This window comes from Delphinapterus leucas, chromosome 6 (genome assembly GCF_059928025.1).
Source record: "Delphinapterus leucas isolate spDelLeu-1000000601 "Yukka" chromosome 6, BTC_Dleu_Yukka2, whole genome shotgun sequence".
Lineage (NCBI taxonomy): Eukaryota > Metazoa > Chordata > Mammalia > Artiodactyla > Monodontidae > Delphinapterus > Delphinapterus leucas.
This window is the reverse complement of record NC_143134.1, coordinates 78,402,999-78,413,202: the sequence shown is the minus strand read 5'-3', so window position 1 is coordinate 78,413,202 and position 10,204 is coordinate 78,402,999.

Below are 10,204 nucleotides of genomic sequence, written 5' to 3'. Positions count from 1 at the left end.
TACATGTAAATGGACTAAATGCTCCCACCAAAAGACACAGATTGGCTGAATGGATACAAAAACAAGACCCATATATATGCTGTCTACAAGAGACCCACTTCAGACCTAGAGACACATACAGACGGAAAGTGAGGGGATGGAAAAAGATATTCCATGCAAATGGAAACCAAAAGAAAGCTGGAGTAGCAATTCTCATATGAGACGAAATAGACTTTAAAATAAAGACTATTAGAAGAGACAAAGAAGGACACTACATAATGATCAAGGGATCGATCCAAGAAGAAGATATAACAATTGTAAATATTTATGCACCCAACATAGGAGCACCTCAATACATAAGGCAAATACTAACAGCCATAAAAGGGGAAATCGACAGTGACACACTCATAGTAGGGGACTTTAACACCCCACTTTCACCAATGGACAGATCATCCACAATGAAAATAAATAAGGAAACACAAGCTTTAAATTAAACAAGATGGACTTAATTGATATTTATAGGACATTCCATCCAAAAACAACAGAATACACATTTTTCTCAAGTGCTCATGGAACATTCTCAAGGATAGATCATATCTTGGGTCACAAATCAAGCCTTGGTAAATTTAAGAAAATTGAAATTGTATCAAGTATCGTTTCCGACCACAACACTATGAGACTAGGTATCAATTACAGGAAAAGATCTGTAAAAAATACAAACACATGGAGGCTAAAGAATACACTACTTAATAACGAAGTGATAACTGAAGAAATCAAAGAGGAAATAAAAATTACCTAGAAACAAATGACAATGGAGACACGATGACCCAAAACCTATGGGATGCATCAAAAGCAGTTCTAAGAGGGAAGTTTATAGCAATACAAGCCCACCTTAAGAAACAGGAAACATCTCGAATAAACAACCTAACCTTGCATCTAAAGCAATTAGAGAAGGAAGAACAAAAAAAACCCAAAGTTAACAGAAGGAACGAAATCATAAAACTCAGATCAGAAATCAATGAAAAAGAAATGAAAGAAACAATAGCAAAGATTAATAAAACTAAAAGCTGGTTCTTTGAGAAGATAAACAAAATTGATAAACCATTAGCCGGACTCATCAAGAAAAAAAGGGAGAAGACTCAAATCAATAGAATTAGAAATGAAAAAGGAGAAGTAACAACTGACACTGCAGAAATACAAAAGATCATGAGAGATTACTACAAGCAACTCTATGCCAATAAAATGGACAACCTGGAAGAAATGGACAAATTCTTGGAAATGCACGACCTGCCAAGACTGAATCAGGAAGAAATAGAAAATATGAACAGACCAATCACAAGCACTGAAATTGAAACTGTGATTAAAAATCTTCCAGCAAACACAAGCCCAGGACCAGATGGCTTCACAGGCGAATTCTATCAAACATTTAGAGAAGAGCTAACACCTATCCTTCTCAAACTCTTCCAAAATATAGCAGAGGGAGGAACACTCCCAAACTCATTCTACGAGGCCACCATCACCTTGATACCAAAACCAGACAAGGATTTCACAAAGAAAGAAAACTACAGGCCAATATCACTGATGAACATAGATGCAAAAATCCTCAACAAAATACTAGCAAACAGAATCCAACAGCACATTGAAAGGATCATACACCATGATCAAGTGGGGTTTATTCCAGGAATGCAAGGATTCTTCAATATACTCAAATCAATCAACGTGATACACCATATTAACAAATTGAAGGAGAAAAACCATATGATCATCTCAATAGATGCAGAGAAAGCTTTCAACAAAATTCAACACCCATTTATGATAAAAACCCTGCAGAAAGTAGGCATAGAGGGAACTTTCCTCAACATAATAAAGGCCATATATGACAAACCCACAGCCAACATCATTCTCAATGGTGAAAAACGGAAAGCATTTCCACTAAGATCAGGAATAAGACAAGGTTGCCCACTCTCACCACTCTTATTCAACATAGTTTTGGAAGTTTTAGCCACAGCAATCAGAGAAGAAAAGGAAATAAAAGGAATCCAAATCGGAAAAGAAGAAGTAAAGCTGTCAGTGTTTGCAGATGACATGATACTACACATAGAGAATCCTAAAGATGCTACCAGCAAACTACTAGAGCTAATCAAGAATTTGGTAAAGTAGCAGGATACAAAATTAATGCACAGAAATCTCTTGCATTCCTATACACTAATGATGAAAAATCTGAAAGTGAAATCAAGAAAACACTCCCATTTACCATTGCAAGAAAAAGAATAAAATATCTAGGAATAAACCTACCTAAGGAGACAAAAGACCTGTATGCAGAAAATTATAAGACACTGATGAAAGAAATTAAAGATGATACAAATAGATGGAGAGATATACCATGTTCTTGGATTGGAAGAATCAACATTGTGAAAATGACTCTACTACCCAAAGCAATCTATAGATTCAATGCAATCCCTATCAAACTACCACTGGCATTTTTCACAGAACTAGAACAAAAAATTTCACAATTTGTATGGAAACACAAAAGACCGCAAATAGCCAAAGCAATCATGAGAACGAAAAATGGAGCTGGAGGAATCAGGCTCCCTGACTTCAGACTATACTACAAAGCTACAGTAATCAAGACAGTATGGTACTGGCACAAAAACAGAAATATAGATCAATGGAACAAGATAGAAAGCCCAGAGATAAACCCACGCACATATGGTCACCTTATCTTTGATAAAGGAGGCAGGAATGTACAGTGAAGAAAGGACAGCCTCTTCAATAAGTGGTGCTGGGAAAACTGGACAGGTACATTTAGAAGTATGAGATTAGATCACTCCCTAACACCATACACAAAAATAAGCTCAAAATGGATTAAAGACCTAAATGTAAGGCCAGAAACTATCAAACTCTTAGAGGAAAACATAGGCAGAACACTCTATGACATAAATCACAGCAAGATCCTTTCTGACCCACCTCCTAGAGAAATGGAAATAAAAACAAAAATAAACAAATGGGACCTAATGAAACTTCAAAACTTTTGCACAGCAAAGGAAACCATAAACAAGACCAAAAGACAACCCTCAGAATGGGAGAAAATATTTGCATATGAAGCAACTGACAAAGGATTAATTTCCAAAATTTACAAGCAGCTCATGCAGCTCAATAACAAAAAAACAAACAACCCAATCCAAAAATGGGCAGAAGACCTAAATAGACATTTCTCCAAAGAAGATATACAGACTGCCAACAAACACATGAAAGAATGCTCAACATCATTAATCATCAGAGAAATGCAAATCAAAACTACAATGAGATATCATCTCACACTGGTCAGAATGGCCATCATCAAAAAATCTAGAAACAATAAATGCTGGAGAGGGTGTGGAGAAAAGGGAACACTCCTGCACTGCTGGTGGGAATGTGAATTGGTACAGCCACTATGGAGAACAACAGTATGGAGGTTCCTTAAAAAACTAAAAATATGACCCAGCAATCCCACTACTGGGCATATACCCAGAGAAAACCATAATTCAAAAAGACACATGCACCCCAATGTTCATTGCAGCACTATTTACAATAGCCAGGTCATGGAAGCAACCTAAATGCCCATCAACAGACGAATGGATAAAGAAGATGTGCTACATATATACAATGGAATATTACTCAGCCATAAAAAGGAATGAAAGTGGGTCATTTGTAGAGACGTGGATGGATCTAGAGACTGTCATACAGAGTGAAGTAAGTCAGAAAGAGAAAAACAAATATCGTATATTAATGCATATATGTGGAACCTAGAAAAATGATACAGATGAACCGGTTTGCAGGGCAGAAATTGAGACACAGATGCAGAGAACAAATGTATGGACACCAAGGGGGGAAAGTGGTGGAGGGGGTTGTAGTGTGATGAATTGGGAGATTGGGATTGACATGTATACACTAATATGTATAAAATGGATAACTAATAATAACCTGTTGTGTAAAAGAATAAATAAAATAAAATTCAAAAAAAAAATTGGTCTGTTATTGCCAGGCTAATTTCCTTTAGGGGATGGCAGGAGTCTATCAGGCAGACGACTTAACTAGTGCTGATTAGGAGATTCCTAGTTAACTAGTTTAAGATTCCATTTCTGGAAGACCCAAAACTATAATTAAGTCTCGGTTGGGGAAGTGGGTCTTAGCATAAGTGACTCCATTTTGGGTCTATTGTCCTGTTTTTTAACATATGAAGTAAAAGATGCAACCTCAAAAAAAGAAAAACAGAATTTAATAGGAGACACAGGTATTCTTTAAATACAAGGAAAACAGATCCAAGTAAATGGCCTTGTTTTCTCATTGTAAATTTACCTGCTCATCTGCACATAAAATTGGATATGGACTATACTGAATATACTGTACATGAAAATGGCATCCAGTTATTCAAAATCTGTGTATTTTTGTGTGCTACTCATCAGAATATTTACCAGGATTATAAGTGTATATCAAAGTCAAGGCCATTGCTAGTCACCAACTAGTTCTTAAACTTTCTTTATGTAAAGATAATGCAGAGTAAAATATTAACAATTTATCTAGATATTAAAAAAAAAACAAAAGCTTAAAAACCTGTCTTGAAAACTGTGAGCTCTGTCACAGTTTGAATCCTAGGAATGTCACTTTAATAAGATGCAGTCATATCAAGTGTCTGCTATAATCATTCCTAGCTCACATGGAGTTCCATGTGTCAGACCCTGCATGGAGCACTTCACAGACTTTAACTCAAGAACCGCTCGCTAAGCCTCATGGGGGAAGTACTATTATTCTCCAGGCTTTACTGGGGTGGATACGGTAGAAGCAACCAAGAAATGAAACAACAAACAAACAAAACACATCTCCGTTCCGGGCTTGGTGTGTGGGCTGATGTATTAGAAGAGAGGTTCATGGAGATTTCAAGGGAAACAGAGGAAGTAAAGCTGGAAACCTATGAAAAGACTAGGTTCTAAGCCAGAGAGCCATCTTTGGATACCTCAGCCCATTAGGACTAACCATTGGTTTTCCTTTACCAAAATGAAAACATATTTCTTGTCTCAGAGAATCTTGGGGGTTTTTTCTATTTTAAATTTAAATTTGAATTGTAAGCTATAGGACCCCAGTGGTTCCAAACTCTGTATTCTTTTTGCTTCTTTACCTCTGCCTTGAGCATATATCATGGTAAAAAAAATAAATTGAATATATAAAATAAAAGCAATAAAATATAAAATAAAATTAAAATTAGACTGATACGCTTTATGCTGAGTTTCAGGGGAGTTTGTTGTCTGTTTTTACAGTTAGTGAAAGAATTCTTAACAAAATTACGCCAGTGTTTGATGTTTTCATGTAAAACTTAAAAAAGAAGTTTGAGCTCCCCCTTGTGGTAGTACGTCAGAGCTGAACTCAAATCCCAGGTTCTTGGTGCAGGAAAAGCACAGATAATGTCTTCATGAGCCAGCAGAGAAACTGCATTTTTTTCAAAGAAGAAAAAGACCAGGAAAACCCTGATAAATGGTTTGAGAATGTACACAAGAGGACTGTTTATTTGAAGGACTTCTAATATCAGAAATATCAGAGTGCACCCTGATGGCCGTTGGACAGCATCCTGCCAACAGATGGAGTGTGTGTGTTTGTCTGTGTATTAATTTACACTAATTACTAATGTTTAAAATAGTATGTGCATAAAAGTCCAGGTTTCCAGCTTCTCTTTAAAAATCAGAAGATCTGGGAGCCTGGGGTCTGCAATAGTTAGCTACAACTGAGTAGTTCACGTTCCCTAATTATAGGACAGATCTCTTCATTTCACCATGGTCCCACTAGATAACTTCACTTACTGTGTTGCTCTCTTGGCCGCTGTTGGCCTCCGGGTTTGCAATCCCTGTTAAAGCAGGAAGCGTATAGCAAAAATGCTCCAACGTCACTGAAAGAGCATAAACCACGGAATAAAAGACTCTTCTGCTTCCCAGCTTTGTCATAACCCGGATGAGTCACCTTGGGAAAAAGCAGTCTATCTTTTAGCCTGTACGTTTTCATGATTTCTTATACTCTTTCAATCATTCTGGGCTTTTATTTTTACTAAATAGAGTGGTTTGTAGAGCAGGTATGGGTCACACTCTACAACACTATTTCTTCAGTGATGTTTATTTCTCTAAAACGGGCAAATTATTGTCAAGCCCCCACCTATCTAATTCATGGTAATTTAAACACTTTTTATAGCTCCCCTCACTCCCCAAGGGACCTTAAGTAATCAAAAATTTCAAAGAAGCACCTCTGTTTGTCCCTTTTTCCTCAGTTATGTCTCAATTCCAATGTCACCTCCTCAGACACAAGCTTCCCTGATCACCTTGCTAAAGCAGCCCTCCCAGCCACTCTATCAATTTACCTTATTTTACCTTTTTCTTAGCCATTATCAGCAGCGGAAGCTGTTTGTTGTTGAAGCCATGGGTAACGAGTCAAATCCATTTCACTTACGTTCACTAATCAAGGTCATTTGAAGACTTGCACGTCCTCTGAGCGGCACATAACCTAACAGTAAGACATTTACTCGCATTTTCCAGAAACTTGGAGTCAGCTGTGTCTAGTCAGAGCTGAGCTGGTTAAGACTGGATAGGACCACCCACCCTTCAATTGAGCATGCGCGTTTTGCGTTTTGACCTTTTGACCTCGGAAGGTGGGAAAACTTCCGCCTGGGAGGTGCAGAGCCCTGTAGCCTAGTTATACCTGCGCAGAACTTGGATTTCCCGCACCTTTTTCCATTCACGTTTCCCCATGCTTCTCGGCTCAGACCAACCTTTTTTTTTTTTTGCGGTACACGGGCCTCTCACTGTTGTGGCCTCTCCCGTTGCGCAGCACAGGCTCTGAATGCGCAGGCTCAGCGGCCGTGGCTCACGGGCCCAGCCGCTCCGCGACATGTGGGATCCTCCCAGACCGGGGCATGAACCCGTGTCCCCTGCATCGGTAGGCGGACTCTCAACCACTGCGCCACCAGGGAAGCCCCGCCCTGCTTCTTTATTCTTCATCCTGTAAATATACCCTGAGCTCCTTGCCTTCTGGGAGGTGGATTTGAGACTTGTTCACCCATCTCCTCACTTGGCTGCCTGGCGAATAAACCCTCTCTTTGCTGCAAACCTTGGGGTCTCAGCATTTTGGCTTGCTGTGCATCAGGCAAAACGAACCTGGTTCGGTAACTTTGTTATTGTTGTTTTAATTTACTCGTTCACTTACTTGGTTCATTCGTTTGTTTTTATGATGGTTTCTTGTGTGTTTCCTCCATAAGGAAAGAGATCTGCTATTTTCAGTGCTGTGTTCCTCAACCTAGTACAGTGCCTGATACTAACTGCACACAAATGCATCTGTGTCTTAGGGCTTAGTGTTTCGCAAATGATACTAAAGACTGGTTGGTTCTACATAGCCTCACGTGTTGTCTCCAGGGAGATTAGAAGAGGAACAAAGAGGGAGAAAGTTGGAAGTCCAGCTGATGTTCTCAAGAAAGGCAAAAGACCTGCTGTCACTCACAGTCAAGGAGGTAAGGATTCATCTTGCTGGGCTGTGCACCAGCAGGTGGGGATAACATCTCAGCAGTCTCACCCTGAACCTGACTCCAAGATCCCTCCTAAAAGGGCTTATTGGATTCACTAAGGAATACTCGGTATTGCTTGTGATTCACTGAGTTGTAACATTTTCATAATATTTTGGATCCAGTTCTAAACTTTAAAATGAATTTAAGAATTAAATAACTTGGAAAATCGGGAAGAGAGCTAATGCCTTCATCCCTAGGGCCAAATCTCTTTTATTACTCTTTTACAGTCTATCACAGATCAGCAGGCATATCAACAACAGTAAGAAGCCAATCAAAAGCCATGTGACCAACGTGTTTAAGAAAAATTAACCACAGGTGCTTGTCACAAAGTGATCATTTAATTTTTTTTAATTTATAGGCTCAGGAAATGGTATGACTTAGCATTCAACCTTGTCATTGACTCAAGAATATTATCCCTTTAGCCCAGAAAAGGAAACTCCGTGATCCCCATTTATACTCCACTGGTTATAAAGCACTAGAAAAGACAACACAAAAATGACAGTGTATGTTTGTCAAGTCTTCCTTCCAGCCTTCTCCCTGCCCCACCACACGCCCAGACAACCTAAACAAGATACCATGAGCATGCTGCCTTCTCTTTGACCTGGCGTAACGTTGCTTTTAAGAAACTTTGATTTTTTTTTTTTTTTTTTTTTTGCAGTACACAGGCCTCTCACTGCTGTGGACTCTCCCGTTGCGGAGCACAGGCTCCGGATGCACAGGGTCAGCGGCCATGGCTCAGGGGCCCAGCTGCTCCGCGGCATGTGGGATCCTCCCGGACCGGGGCACGAACCCGTGTCCCCTCCATCGGCAGGCAGACTCTGAACCACTGCGCCACCAGGGAAGCCCCAGAAACTTTGACTTTTAAAAGTTTGTTATTCCTGCTTAGCTGAAAAACTTCCCTAGACTTTACCAGCCTTAGGTCCGAAGGAGGTATTTATTAACATTAAGATCCCAAGTGTTGTTGCACCCACGTCTGGGGAGATAAACATTAATACTCTGTAAAGGGACACCTGTTTGTCAGTTGGTCTGTAGTCCATGAACTTATCCATGAGGCTTGTTCACTGTGAAGCTTGCTCTGCACTCTTCTTTTGCTCCTCCAGTTCTTCAAGCCAATGCCTGAGACGTGCCTGTCATGGATGTCTGCCTTGAGGACACCAGAATCCTTTCAAGTGGGCCATCTGCCCATGCTCCCCAAGCTGCCAGTTGATGGTGGTGCCACAGCGGTGTCATGCTCCATGCACAGAGAGCAGAATGTCTGTCTTCCCTTCTTTGTGTTAGGTGTGCTCCCCGACCACCAACAGAGCGTCTCCTGTACCCCACTGTCCCAGAATCCTCCCTCCACCAACTGGCCGCATCTGATTCTGTCTGCAGACCCTGTCTCCGCTGGACTCTAATCTATTCCCATTCCTTTCCCCAGCTTCTCCCCACCACCTGCACAGTGCAAATCAACTGCTACAATCAAATAAGTGGAAGGCACCAGCTCTATCAGCTTATCAGAAATGTCCTAGTAGCTCTGAAACCCAGCTCTGTGTACAATTGAAACCTTCACTAAAATTTATTCCATAAACTCAGTTTTTAGAGCATCACTGTCCGATAGAAACGAACACAACCACAAGTGCAAGCTACCTGTCATTTAAAGCTTAGTAGCCACATTAAAGAAAAGAGGCAAGTAATTTTAGTAACTTAATTTATTTAACCAAATACATGCAAAATAATTTCTCCAATAATCAAAATGAAAAATTATTAATGAAATATTTTACGTTAGCTTTTTCATAGAGTCTTCAAAATCAGCATGTATTTTATATATACAGCACAACTCAATTTCATGCTGCAAGTCCTCAATAGTCACATATGGCTAGTGGCTACCATATTGGGCCACTCAGGTTTAGAGCACAGGAAAGAATTTTGGAAACTATGCTGTGCGATTTCCTTATCTTGCCAAGTGAGACTTCAAAAGGTGACATGATTTCCAACAAGTCACACAGCTAACCAGTAGCAGAGACAGTGCTAGAACACTGAGATCCTGATGGGCAATCACATGCATTTTTATTCATTTAATGCTGCTTATCTTAAATTTAAGCCACTCTGCTGCTAAAACATACCCATCTAAAAAATAACCAAGAATGTGCTAAAGTAATCTGAACAGCTGTTTTTATTGGTCTATAAGAGATTCGTTTTTCTCCAATTGAGTAAAATCTTCCTTGCAATTGGTTTTTTGATAACTCCCTGAATTAGATCAATTAAAATCATTCTAATTTTTAAACTGAAACATGACTAAATTTTTCAAATAAAAATTTTGGCAAAAAAGGAGAATGAGGGGTAACATATATCCAGCCCTTAACTGGGTGCTAAACTATGTGCTATGTGCTAAACGGTGCTCAGTGATATTCAGCATGATCTTGTAATCCGTGCAGCAATTCGCATGGAGACAATTATCTATTTTAAAGATGAGGTAATTGAAGCCTAGTGAGAATAAGTAATTAGCTTGGGTCAAAAAGCTAATTAGTGACAACCAAAAAATCATATGGCCAGTGAGTAACACTCTCAGTCAGTCAGGAACAAAACTTAAACCTTGGCCCTGGCTCCCAAGCCTGTTCTCTTTTACACCACCACTCAGCCCCCATGATTATTTAGTTGTCTGTGGACTTG